Consider the following 13,867-nt stretch of genomic DNA (forward strand, 5'->3'; position numbering starts at 1 on the left):
AGAGTGAAGTATGTCAGAAAGAGAAAAACCAATACCGTACATTAATGCATATACGTTGAATCTATAATAATGGTACAGATGAACCAGTTTGCAAGCAGAAATAGAGACACAGACGTAGAGAACAAATGTATGGACACCAAGGGGGGAAAGTGGGGGGGGGGGGTCGGGTGAGATGAACTGGGAGATTGGGATTGACATGTACACACTAATATGTATAAAATAGATAACTAATAAGAACCTGCTGTATAAAAAAATAAAATTAAATAAATAAATAAAATAAAAGACAAAAAAATTAAACAACTAAAAAATCAGATAAAATAGGAGAATCAACAGTTTTCAGAAACTGGACAACTGGTATCGTAGGATAGTCATGTCTGAGAGAAGTGAAACAAACAAGATAAGCCCTACAAGTGACCCATCTTAATACCTGGGGAGCACATACTGGCCACAGCATAGGGACTGGGCACCCAGACAGAGCTGAGCAGTCTCCCTGAGTTGAATAGATAGAGAGTTTGGGATTCAGAGAGCCCAAGGTGGAGAGAGATGGTGTATTCTGGATACAGAGTACTGGGGAGGGGAGCGCTTCACTCAAAAAGCTCTGGACAGTGGCAGAGAGTGACCCTGGAGTCTTTGGCTAGCTACTGATTAGCACATACATGTGAGAAAACTATAAAGGCCACAGAAAGAAAGGGAGCATTTAAAATAATCTTCCAGGAAAATACAGTGTGAAAAAGAGTTGCTACTTTCACCAGCCAGAATAGAAAGAACTCCTAACACACACGGCATTAAATAGAGTCCTGAGAGAATATTTTCCCAGGAGTAGGACCAAATTAACCCTAGACTAAAGGCTGCTCTAGGTTTCCCTTAACAAAACTGTCAACAAATAACTGTGTCCTAAAAAGAAGTCTCACATTATTTAAAGGGATAAAAAAAGTCCAGCAGCTAACAATATAAAATTCACAAAATCTACTAATCAAAAATTACTAGGCATGCAAAGAAACAGAAAAATATGACTCATAATGAGGAGGTATATCAATCAATATAAACAGACCCAGAAATGACAAATGATAGACTTAGTAAAAATCAAGGAGGCTAATCAACTATAATAAATGGACTCCTTATGTTTAAAAAAGTAGAGAAAATTTAAGTATGATCAGGATGGTGTGGAAAATATGAAAAGATACAAATGAAACTTACAGAAATAAAAATAGCAATATCTGAGTTGAAAAATACCCCAGGTGGGATTAACAGCAGATTAGATATGGCAGAAGTAGAGGATATAAAATAGAGCCATAAAACTATATAACATGAAATAAAAGAGAAAAGATTCCATGGGGGAAAGGAACAGGGAACTTTCCTTGAACATGGAACTGTGATATAATATTAAGTGAACTAACATATGTATAATTGGAATCTCAGAAGCGGGAGGCAGTAAAAATATTTGAAGAAATAATGGCAGACTTTGATGAAAACTATAAACCCACAGATCCAAGCAACTGAGTGACTTCAAGCAAAAGAAACATAAAGAAAGCCACATCAAGGCAAATGATAATTAAATCTCTGAAAATTAATACCAAAGAGAAAATCACAGAAGCATAAAATTATATTGGGAGGAAGAAAATTAAAAATAACAGACTTCTCATCGGAAATAATACAATCCAGAAAACAGTGTACTTATATCTATAAAATATTGGAAAAAAACTGTCAACCTAGAACTCCATAATCAGTGAAACTATCTTTCAATATAAAAGTGAAATAAGACTTGAAGGAAAAGAGAAAAAAATAAATATATCATCTGTCATGAGTCAATAGGTTAGAACATGAGACAAAGAATAGTCTGATGAAAGTGGGGGAAAGGATCCTCACTTATATAAGTTGTCCAGGAAAAGACCCCCCCCCCCCCCACCCAAAGAGGTGACATTTGAACAGAATCCTGAGGGAGGCAGTCATGAAAATGTCTTTGTGACAGAGAAAAGCAAGTGCAAAGGTCCTGGAGCAGAATTGTGCTTGCTGTGTTCAAGGAACAGCAAGGAGGCCAGTATGGTTTTATATCAGAGTGAATGGGAAGAGAAATAACAAAAGGTGAAGGTGCAAAACAGGTTGTACAAAGCGAAACCATTTAAGAAGCAGTTGCAGTTGTCCAGGAGAGAGATGATGGGCTTGGAGCAGACTGGTAGGTGTCATAGGTAGAATAACACCCAAATGTATCACATCCTAATCCCAGGAACCTGTGAATATGTCACCTTACATGGCAAAGTTATCTTTCCAGATGTTATTAAGTTAAAGACCTTGAGGTGGAAGATTATCCTGGATTAACTGGTTGGGTCAATCTGATCATATAGATCCTTAAAAACAGAGATCCTTTCCCAGCTCTGGGCAGAGGGAGAAGGGAACATGAAAGCATGGCCAGAGAGATGCAACATTGCCGGCTTTGAAGATGCAAGAAGGGGTTATGAGCCAAAGAATAAGCACTAGAAGCTGGAAAAGGCAAAGAAAAGGATTCTCCCCTAGAGCTTAAGAAAGCTTAAGGAACATAGCCCAGCAAACACCATGATTTTAGCCCACTGAGACTCATGTCAGACTTCTGACCTACAAACCTGTGAGAGAATAAATGTGTGCTCTCTTAAACCACTGAGTCTGTGGTAATTTGTTACAGCAGCAATAAATAATGAACACAGTAGGGATGAAAGTAGAAATGTCACTATGGCTGCAGTAGAGAGAACTGGCCAGGGAACAGAGAGGGCAAAACTGAAGGCAGGGAAGGCAGTTACGATCAACTCTTTGTTTTGTGTCCAGGTTTCAGCTCTTGCATTTAGCCCTTAGTTAAAAAGAGGTATATTAATGTGCCTCTACTAATGCCCAACATAAAAAGAGAAATTTTCACCATCCTTATCCATTTAGAAGAACAAAATATGCTTATCAAAACAAAAATTTAGTATATATATATATACAACGGAATATTACTCAGCCATAAGAAAGAATGAAATAATGCCATTTGCAGCAACGTGGATGGACCTAGAAAATATTATGCTTAGTGAAATGTCAGACAAAGACAAATACTGGATATTATCACTTATATGTGGAATCTGAAGAGTAATACAAATGACTATATATGCAAAACAGAAACAGAATTACAGATATAGAAAAAAAACTTGTGTTTACCAAAGGGGAGAAGGAAGGAGGAGGGGCAAATTAGGGGTATGGGATAAACAGATACAAACTACTATATATAAAATAGATAAACAACAAGGGTATACTATATAGTACAGAGAATTATAGCCATTATTTTGTAATAACCTATAATGGAGTATAATCTGCCGAACACTGAATCACTATGCTATATACTTGAAACTCACATAATATCGTAGATCAACTATAGTTCAATTACACAAATAAATAAAGTATTCATGTTTTTTAAAAAGCATGGAATGGAAGGCTGAGCAGTGTAGTGAAATTCCAGCTAGAAAAGGGGTCATACAGGCTGACTAAAGAGGAAGTGATTATAGGAAGAATCACTATAGTTAATATCACATCAAAATCATCTTTAATAACACCAAATAAAAGTCGCTAGAGATGATTTCTGCAAAGGCAGAAATTGCAAATCACTTCCCAATGAAGTACCCTCAGTGTTTCCTGCTGAGCCCTCTTCTATGGGTGGTGTGGGGCGAGGCATGTGAAGTAGACATGTATCCCCAGAGCAGGGCTGTCAGTTCCAGAAACCCTTCTGCTCAACTGGGAGGATTGTCAAGACTACCCCTCAAGTCCCAGCCTCCTACACTCATGTTTCCAGAGCCCTGAAGTCACTCTTAATAATCGGAGTGAGATCAGTCAATATCCTCCATGCCCACGTGGATGAAAGTCATGGCACAAGTCACTGAGCCCAACGTGTCTCTACAGATTGGCAGCATCTGGCCCACATCTGGGCAGCTCAGGAGAGCGTCGCTGATTGCCAGAATGCTCTTCTTCTCCGAGCCGCCTTCTCCGGTCCATAAACTTCCAGTGTCTCCAGCTCTTGCTTCTCTTTGTGGAAACAGATTTCTTTTTCTGTGGCAGCAAGATGCTGAGGAGATTCAGAAAAAAATTCCTTTTCATTTTCAATTAGGACATCACCAACACAGCAGAGGACATGGACTTAATGCCACCGACAATCCATCAGTGCCTCTTCTTAGACAAAGCAGGGTCACCGAGAACAATACCTGCTACCAATTTTTGAGCACTTACTGTGCTCCAAGCACTGCGTATGTATAGGGTTTGATCCTCACAGCACCACCTTGAAGCAGGTACTATCATCTCCTCTTTAAAGGTGAAGAAATCAAGACTGGAAGAACGATAATTTGCCAAAGTTCTCGTGGCTTATATATACCAGAGTGAGGATTCGAACCCATGTCTACCTGACTCCACTAGGCTGAAGCCTTCTGGTAGATAATGAAGAAAACTCCTGGACCCCTTGACACCTCTCTCACACACATTCAAACACTGAAATGTAAGGTTAAACCATGTATAGTCTGTAATGGAACTCAGGTGCCTTAAACAACAACTGCAGCCTCCAGTGGTCTCATCTAGAAAAGTATTCAGCATATATTTGCTACCTGAAGCTGGGGGTTACAATGAGAGCCAGATTATCTCGAAACAAAGGACTGAGATTTGACTGGAGACGTTCATTTGTAACTGCACTGGCACATTTGCACTTCCGTAAAGCTGACGGCTTCCTCTCATTTATCCACACCTGATGGGAGCCCAACCTTTTGGTCTGTGCAACCGATGAGTCTTCCCATTTGAGTCACTTTTAGTGCTGGAAATCCTTCCAGGTCACTATCAGGAATCTCAACCCTAATCCTACTGGCAGTACAGAACGGCAGATAAGAATGAATGATTTGGTGGAGAACAGACTTGGGTTCAAATCCCAGCTGGGCCACTGATTAGACATACCCCTGTGGGTAAGTCACAGCTGTCCACACCTCAGTTTTCCCATTTGTGAAACGAGGATAGCAAAACTTCACCGGGTTGTAACAAGATCAATGAGGTAATGTGCGTAAATCTCTTCGCACAGTGGCACATAGTAAGCGGTCAACAAATGCTAATATTAGTGCTATTACCACATAGCTCAGGACACAAGTGGCAATTAAAGCCAAGGACAAACAACACAGACCAGGGCAATGAGCCCTTCACCCCCTGTGAACCTCCAGAGAGATCTTAGCAGAAACTGAGCTGAAGCTGGGCAGCACAGAGAGGAAAGCTCACCGTCAGCACATCTGAAATGTTTCCAGACATTCCCCAGGTGGTGTACTCCAACTAGCCATGGCCTGTCACACTGGGCTCTTCTCCTGTCCTGTCCCCCGACTCCATTTCAGTGGTCCCTCCAGGGGGAGCAGACAGAGATGATCCATGAAGATGATTCACTGGGGTGAAAATAGAAACTATTACGACTTTCATTTATATTTTTATGTTTTTTTAAACTTATATTTGATACTATGAATAAAATAGACAACTGAGGGGAACATACTGTATAGCACAGGGAACCCTACTTAATGCACTGTGGTGTCCTAAATAGGAAGGAAGTCCAAAAGGGAGGGGATATATGTATATGTATGGCTGATTTATTTTGCTGTGCAGTAGAAACTAACGCAACACTGTAAAGCAACTATAGTTCGGTAAAAATTAATTTTAAAAAATAGTTATAGGGCTTCCCTGGTGGCGCAGTGGTTGGGCGTCTGCCTGCCGATGCAGGGGACGCAGGTTCGGGAGGATCCCACATGCCGCGGAGCGGCTGGGCCCGTGAGCCATGGCCGCTGGGCCTGCGCGTCCAGAGCCTGTGCTCTGCAACAGAAGAGGCCACAACAGTGAGAGGCCTGCGTACCGCCAAAAAAAAAAAAAAAAAAAAAAAAAAAAAGTTATATTTGTACTGAATCCAAAGATACACATATAAATATATTTGGGATACATGCTCATTGTTTTTAACTAATAGGGAGTGAAATCTGAAAAAAAAAAATGTGAAGATGAGTGTTCTATCCAGTTCTTAAAGAGATACAAGGTTATAAGGTCAAGTACCGGGCAGGCATCATTCAGTCCACAAGGGTCAGGTGGGTAAGCACCACCTCAGTGCTATCAGCTGATCAGTCACTGGTCCTTCCTGATGTGTTACCTTTAGAAGTCAACACAGAGCCCACACCCAAATTATCGAGGCAGCTTGCATAGGGCTCTGGACTGGGAGTCAGAATATTTGGATTTAAAACCTGGCTCCGCTCTTTACTCATGTGACATCACTGGGTAAGTCATTTAACTCTGAGAATCAGTTTCCTCCTCTCTTTCTAGATGAATAATACATACTTCAAAGGGTTGTTGTGACCTCTAAGTGAGGTGATGTCTATCGAAGGGCTTCAATGACAGTTGAATCTAACTCATTCATCTCTTGGCAGCTGAGCTGAGAATAGTGATGACTGATGGGTTAACACCAGTTGATTGTCTGCTCTGTGGAAAAGAAGGAGAACTGTTCTGTGTCGTGCTAGATGAGAAGATCAATACAGGGAAGAATTTTTGGAACAGAACTAAAAATCTGCACTGTCTTGCCAAATATTGGATTCCCCATCACAGACGTACATGTTCAAGCTGAGGCCCTATGTCTAGAGATTTTGCAAAGCAGACTCATTTTGAGTGAGAAGTTTGGTGTAGACAACTTTTACTAAAGTTTTATCACTCTAAGCCAGATAAAATGAGAATTCCTTAAAGAGTAACATGACTGCTAGCAATATTAGGCCCTCTGACAGGTCAAGGGGAAAATGATGGGTATTTGGGCTCAGGGGTAGCTTTTGATATACTTGAAACCATACAACTCCTAATTCATCCACACTAGACCTACCTCCCAACAGTCCTTCAAATCCCTGTCATATGAAATAAGTTGTTCAACAATTCACTTAGCCTGGTGTCCAAAACCATTTGATTTATCCCTACTTACAGACATGTTGTTCTGGAAAGATACTCAAGAGGAATAAATCACATCAGTGTCAAAACTTTAAACAACTCATTCACAAATATTTTATCTCCAGCCCAGACCTTGTCTTTGAGGGCCAGACCCATATGGTCAACCTATGCCTTACCATCTCACTTCAATACTTCCTAAAATAAACTCATCATGTTGCCTTTACCCCCACCTTCTAGCTTTTCTTGTCTTGATGAATGATACCACCATCCATCCATTTGTCCTGCTCAGAAGCCTAGGGTCATCCTTGCCCCCGCTTACTCCCTCCCTCCCCATATCTTATCATTTTTACATTCTAAATACCTCTTGAATGCATCTACTCCTTTCCCCTCTCTTCTACCACTCACTACTTTAGACCAAGCTTCTGTCACCTGTTGCCTGGACTACTGCAGTAGCCCCCTGTGGTCTTCCTCATCCAGTCTTACCCTCCTCCCATTGCTCACTACTTGGGCTTCCCAATACTCCTAAAACAAAGCTCAAAATGAGCCACAGTGTGCTGTGTCGTCTGGCTCTGACTCGGAGCTCAGCCCATCTCCTTGCTGCTCTCCCTCCCTCTTCACTTCAGCCACGTTAACCCTCTTTCTGGTTCTTATACTTTCATGTTGCCATCCATCGCAGGGTCTTTTCTCAACCTTCCCTCTGCCAGGAAGACCCTTCCTTTATATGCCTCCTTAGGTCCTACTCATCCTTCTTAAGGGTCGCTTAAGAAGCATCATCATTTCTTCAAGGAAGCCTTCTGTTACCTCTTGGACCATCTCAAACGTGCCTATTTTAGGCTCTTAGGGCAATAATTAGCACTTGTCACAGAAGAAGATGTATATTGGTGTGTGATTATTCTTATTTCTGTACATTTCCCCGAGTAAACTATAAAATACATGAGGACAAGAACAGTGACATTTTTGCTCACCACTGGGTCCTAAAATGTTGTACAGTGCCTGGGATATAACAGATCCTCAATAAATATCTGGTTAATAACTAAACAAATCAATAATGATGAATGAAACTAAGAATAAATGTTCTATGTGCTTGTGCAAGTCTCTTCATCTCCCCTCTCCTGATTTTAACTCTATGAAATTGGGAGGCAGGAGAAGCAGGTAAGAAATAAACGGGAGAGGGAATTACACAGCACCTAGAATCACCAACGACTCAAATTCTTTTGTTCCAAAATGTGAAATTTCAAAAATTCTAATGGAATCAAAGATCCAAAAAGAAAGTTGTGCTCCTGCCGAGCTCACAAATACATGCTTTTTTTTCCCCCATAAATAGAACAAACAGATGCTATCTGCAAGGCTCACAGCACATCTGTGCAGATAGAGCAGCAGCGCTGGGGTGTCCTGGGAAGGAACTGATTTGCATGTTTGCTCTCTGGCGTGCACACGCTCACACATTCCTTCCAGAGAGCTCTGAAATGGCCACTTTCAGAGAATCTAGGTTGTGGTTTTGCATGTATTCTTCAAGTTCACCTTCAGTCCCTGTATTTGAGAAATATTCATGTTTAAAAAAAAAAGTTTTAAAGAAAGCTTTGCTGGCTGGAGGGCTTCTTTCCTCCCTGCCACCCTCCCTTTCTCAAGCTCTCACATTTGAGTGTTGTCAAGTTATCATGCTTTAACTAATCAAAACAAAGGTAATATGAGAAACGACTAAAAGTTTTAAGCCAAGTATGAAAACTGCCTGAAGAAGATGGTGGCACCAGCCAGTCAAAAGACTCAACTTTCTTTCTGAGAAAATAGGACTTTGATTTACTTACAGTATTTTCTCCTAAGGGTCTCAAAATGTTTTTCTTTCTTTTTAAATATTTAAGAGGTTACCTGGTAAGGAGTTTTCTTAAGCAAGGTGGACAAACTGAGGCCTGTGATGTCCTTTTTTAAAACAGGCAGTAGCTGAAATAAATTGAAAGTGATTTCTTAATTCCCACAAGAGACAATGCTAAAAAAAAAAAGAGGTGGGAATGGGAATTCTTTGCTCTGGGAGCCCAGGCTGCAGAGAAGCTTAATCTAATTTGCATAGGAGGCCGGGAGTTCCCGGAATTGCACTCCCATGTGGCCCTTACAATCCCACCCCTATTTCCACCACTGACCATGTGCTGCTTTTTTTATGGTAACTGGACATTAAACTTCATAAAAGCAGTAAAGTTCAGCTAATCACTTAGAAAACCAGGCAAATGAATACACTACTCTAAAATGGTGACGTCTTCAAGAACCTTTGGTAGTTACTGAAACAAACAAGGGAATACTGTATCTACTGACAGTTAAGCCAAAAAAGAAAACAAGTTCATGTTTCCTACTCAATATATTTTTCTTCGTTCAGACTTCAGACAACTTCGCCCTACCACACCCAGCTACTTGTGACTGGTTCCAAAGAGTGACACCAGCTGATGAAAGACGACATTCTTACAACTCTTTCCCGCCAAAGACTCATGGTGAGATGGCCCTTCTCCAGCAGACTATACACTTCATCATCTGTGTCCGTCCTTCTGTCCCCAGAGAGACAAGCTCCAAGGGGAAATCACCCTTCCGAGGCAGCTCTGGATCAAACCTTGGGAAGTGAAACCAGGGATGTGCAGATCAGCTCGGACTGCTGGCCACCCCCTCAGAAGCTGAGTCACTGACCTGGCCGGTTCACTTAATCACTTGGAAAGTGGTTAGACTGAACAGGACATGTAGTGATTAGTAATTCAGACTGGTCTCAGAGCTTCATGTTTTTCACTTTTAGACGCCAACTGCAGCCTTTCTCTTGGAGTCAACAGGAAGTGAGAATTGCAAGCCAAATTTGACACCACTTGACGTAACCAGGGATGGACTTGGGCCCTTATTTCTCCACCCAATAACACAGAGATTTTGAAAGTGAGTCCTTCTAGTTAAACACATCAACCGAGTACCAGGGGCAGAATAAGGAATTAAGAATTGAAGAAAACCTATTTTGATTAACTCAGACTTAACCCCTTCTTCTTATCTGGCTTTCATTGAATAAAAAAGTAAATTAAAAAAAATTTTCTGTCTCAGATATAGATCTGAAGATGGTAAGAATAAAAAGAAATAATATTTATTAAATAAGCTACTCCCCACACTAATGAGAAAATGATTGTGATTGAGGCAAACACAAAATCTACTTTCCCGATGAATTTTTCTCATCGTGATGCATTTGTGACATATCCTAAACTGGGCACAGTAAGACATGGCCACGTAGTCGAAAGCGAAACAGACAGACTTTTTAGGAAACATTTCCTAGTTCTGGTTACAGCTACTGTTGCGATGATTGATTCACGTTCAGCCATTTCCAACTACAGTTGTGGTACTAGCAATGAGATTTAAAATTTGATCATTTTACATGGACTGTTTGGTGAAGGAAAGTAAGATGTGTATGTCTTTGCACTCACTCCTGTTCTTTCTCTATTTTCTGTCTTTCCTCTCCAATCCATCCCATACCTAGTCCCCAGATTACTTTTCCTAAAATATCACCGCTGTGCATTTATTCACTTGAAATTGGTTGAAACCTGACCACACGTCAGTGGTCACTTAGCTAAAATCCGACAAGAAAAGGTAAACATGATGGTTTTACCCTTGAAATGTTCATAGTCAGTGATAATTCTCTAGTCAAAAGTCTTAGTTCTTTCCAGGACTGTGCGATCCAGTTCAAACTTTAACCTGATACTTCTGAACTCCTAAGTTTAGGCCTTCCCAGAATTATCTTCTCCCAAAGCGCCCACACTCAAGCCCATACCCCTGCCTCTCCACCACATAATCTAAGATGCCCCTTCCTTTACATATCCAAATTCCCTCAGAACCTAACTCATTTACCTGTCACAAGACCGTGTCTGATCATTCAGCCTTTTCCCTTTTCCTAAATTCCAAAAGCCCAGATTATCTTTATCAATTTTCAGTTTAACACTATCCCACATACCCTGTCCTGACCAAAATTCAACTGTAAATACATACATACATTTGAACCTACATATATACATACCTGTATATTAAAGAAAAGAGAGCTGGACTTGGGACGTTCATTCTGTAATGAAAACTGGGGCAAATGCTCCATTGGCACAATGAGCTTGGGATTATCATTTTACAGAAACAGGCAGGGGGAGGGGTTCCAAGCTATGTTATGAGGAGGAATATAAATTTCTCGTGTAATTCAGATAGGATGCTCTTTAGAAGAAAATTAATTATTATTAAAGGAAGCTTTGTTTATTTCACACTCTTTAGGAGAAAGCAGTAGCTCCCTGATACAGAAGCCTTTGCTCTTTCCCCACTTCCCTCTGCCAGACTTCAGAGTTTCTCCTTCCTGCTCCCCTCCCTGACCCTCCCGCCACTCACACCCCCAGCTCACCCCAAGGAGACACCAAACATTAGCACCTACCCTTTCTTAGAGCCAACAAAGCTCGAGTGGAAGGAACAGTCCAGTGCACCTTCCTTTTCTGTAGGGATGATGGGGTATCTATCCTAAGAAAGGAGGACATCAAAATGTGGACGAATAATAGAAGAGGTCTTCTTGGAGCAAAGGAAGGGGAGAGAAGGAGCTTGGGGCATGTCCATGTGGAAAACCCTTGGAATCTAGGCAATATGGTCCCATCTCTTCATGTGGGACAAAGGATTAAGTTGGTTCACCCAGTTCCTGATTCTCCCCTCTCCGTCTCATGATGTATGACTCTGAGGCAGTTAGTTACCTAAACTCCTGAGGAGGAAAAAAAAAAAAAAAAGAAAGAAAGCTCAGTAATCACAAATGTGGAACGAACCATCAGGGGTTATCCCAATACTTCACTGCATATTATAAACTATTGGGAAAGACATTCCTGAGGATGACTAGGAATCTAGGAAATCATAAAGCTGAATACCACCCTGCTCCCCAGCCCCACTCCCAGCTTCCACCATCCCCAGCAGATATCCTGAGGGCCCAAGTATACCCAGCACTGAAGGAGCAAAGACCCCCTTTGATTGGGGGAAAACTAGGACATTAAGAAGAAGACTTCCTTTGACTGCCTTCTTTCTGTGTCTCTCCACTTGACCACGGATGTTTCAATCACATGTTAAGCACTGTTTTCATTTGATGAGTCATCTTCAGTCTCATGAATTACTGTGTCAAAAGAGTTTCTTACAATATGTTCAGAATAAGCGTCATGTCGGGAAAAAGTGCTCATGGGCAGCTATTCAATTCCAGCTACATTTCTACCTGTGGATCACACAGAAGGCTGGCCTGACCTTGCAATAATTTTAATTTCTTCTTTCTAGGTTCCCCACAGCTTTGAAGCCAACTGCTATTCATCTTGTTTACACAAACCCAAGAGTATCAAGCATGGTGCACATCAATACTTACAGCCTTTGTCATGTATGTCTGTTACAGTCATGTAACGTATGTGCCAAGATTCATTGTGTCCTTAATCACTTTCTTTATCTGTAAAACAAATAGTTTGCAGCAACATGGACGGACCTAGAGACTGTCATACTGAGTGAAGTAAGTCAGACAGAGAAAGACAAATATCATACAATATCACTCATATGTGGAATCTAAAGAGAGTACAATTGAACTTATCTACAAAACAGAAATAGAGTTACAGATGTAGACAACACACTTATGGTTACCAGGGGGTAAGGTGGGGAGGGACAAATTCGGAGACTGGGATTGACATATACACACTACTATGTATAAAATAGAGAATTAATAAGGACCTACTGTACAGCACAGGGAACTCTACTCAATACTCTGTAATGGCCTATATGGGAAAAGAATCTAAAAAAGAGTGGATATATGTATAACTGATTCACTTCGCTATACACCTGAAACTAACACAACACTGTAAATCAACTATACTCCAATAAAAAATTTAAATTAAAAAAAATTGTAATAACACATACCCACAACCATAGATTTGTAAAGATTAAATGAGTTAGTATGACCTATATGCGCTTAGACCAGGCATTGGAAAACTTCTCTGTAAAGGACCCTATAGAAATATTTTTTAAGTTTTACAAGTCAGGCAGTCTCTGTCTCAATACTCACCTCTGTCATTGTGAAGCAAAATCAGTCCCAGACAAATGAGCATGGCTGTGTTCCAATAAAACTTTATTTACAAAGAGCGGTGGTAAACTGGATTTGGCCCATAGGCAGGTGGTAAACTTTGATGGCCCCTAGATGAAAGGATAAGTGTTTGATAAATTTGGTATGATCACACTTACTGCCTAATCAATGCTGGCAGTTCTTCATGTTCATATTGTGTTTCTCTTTCTTAGTAACATCTGGAATTGAATTCTGGATACCTTAACTTACCTATCATCACTGTGGCCACTGATGCAGAAAGGAAAGGTAGGAGGGTTTTCATCTTGCTTATACGTGCATATCATCTAGTGGTAGAAAAGTGTAATTGCAAGATTTTTTTTTTTTTTTAATGTCCTGGGCCATGTTCAAGCACACCCTGGTAAGAGGGTCGCTTCCTCAGTCTGCCCACAGTGGGCATCTACAACTGGACTAAAGGGCCAGTCCGATCCACCTGGTTTCAAGGAACTTTCCAACAGGCCTTTGACAGGTGTTCTTATAACTCAGAGTTTGATGTCAACAACCAAAAGTGTTCACTGAGGAGATAAAAAGAAACTATTTAAGAAATAAATATTATTTATTAGGCAATTAACTGTTTATATATGTGTGTTTAATAATACTAACAAATCCTTTAGAGAAACCATACAGTATAGGTATGTTTTTATCTTAAAATTAGCCTTCACGATGAGCCCTTAGCATAAGGTGGTGGCAGCTCTTTGAGTCCAGGTCATATTTCTCTTTATATCCTTCATGGATGCTGCCTACTGGTCACTACCTCCTTCCTGTCTACCTTCTGTGCTGACCCATGCCGCATTTGTACTTCCCCAGATCATTGCCAAGAACACTAACTGCTGAGAATTCTCA

The 13,867-nt window shown here is 40.7% G+C and overlaps 2 long non-coding RNA genes across 2 annotated transcripts; both read right to left on the minus strand.

The window, feature by feature from the left end:
- Positions 1-3,313: 3,313 nt before the first annotated feature.
- On the minus strand, positions 3,314-7,193 carry LOC116742448. The gene is made up of 3 exons (XR_004346465.1): positions 6,328-7,193; positions 5,242-5,399; positions 3,314-4,060 (listed from the first exon to the last, which is right to left on the minus strand). It is a non-coding gene; the product is annotated as an uncharacterized LOC116742448 (long non-coding RNA).
- A 5,097-nt stretch (positions 7,194-12,290) lies between these two features.
- LOC116742449 lies at positions 12,291-13,510 on the minus strand. The gene is made up of 3 exons (XR_004346466.1): positions 13,238-13,510; positions 12,971-13,098; positions 12,291-12,364 (listed from the first exon to the last, which is right to left on the minus strand). It is a non-coding gene; the product is annotated as an uncharacterized LOC116742449 (long non-coding RNA).
- Positions 13,511-13,867: the final 357 nt, after the last annotated feature.

This window comes from Phocoena sinus, chromosome 17 (assembly GCF_008692025.1).
Source record: "Phocoena sinus isolate mPhoSin1 chromosome 17, mPhoSin1.pri, whole genome shotgun sequence".
NCBI lineage: Eukaryota > Metazoa > Chordata > Mammalia > Artiodactyla > Phocoenidae > Phocoena > Phocoena sinus.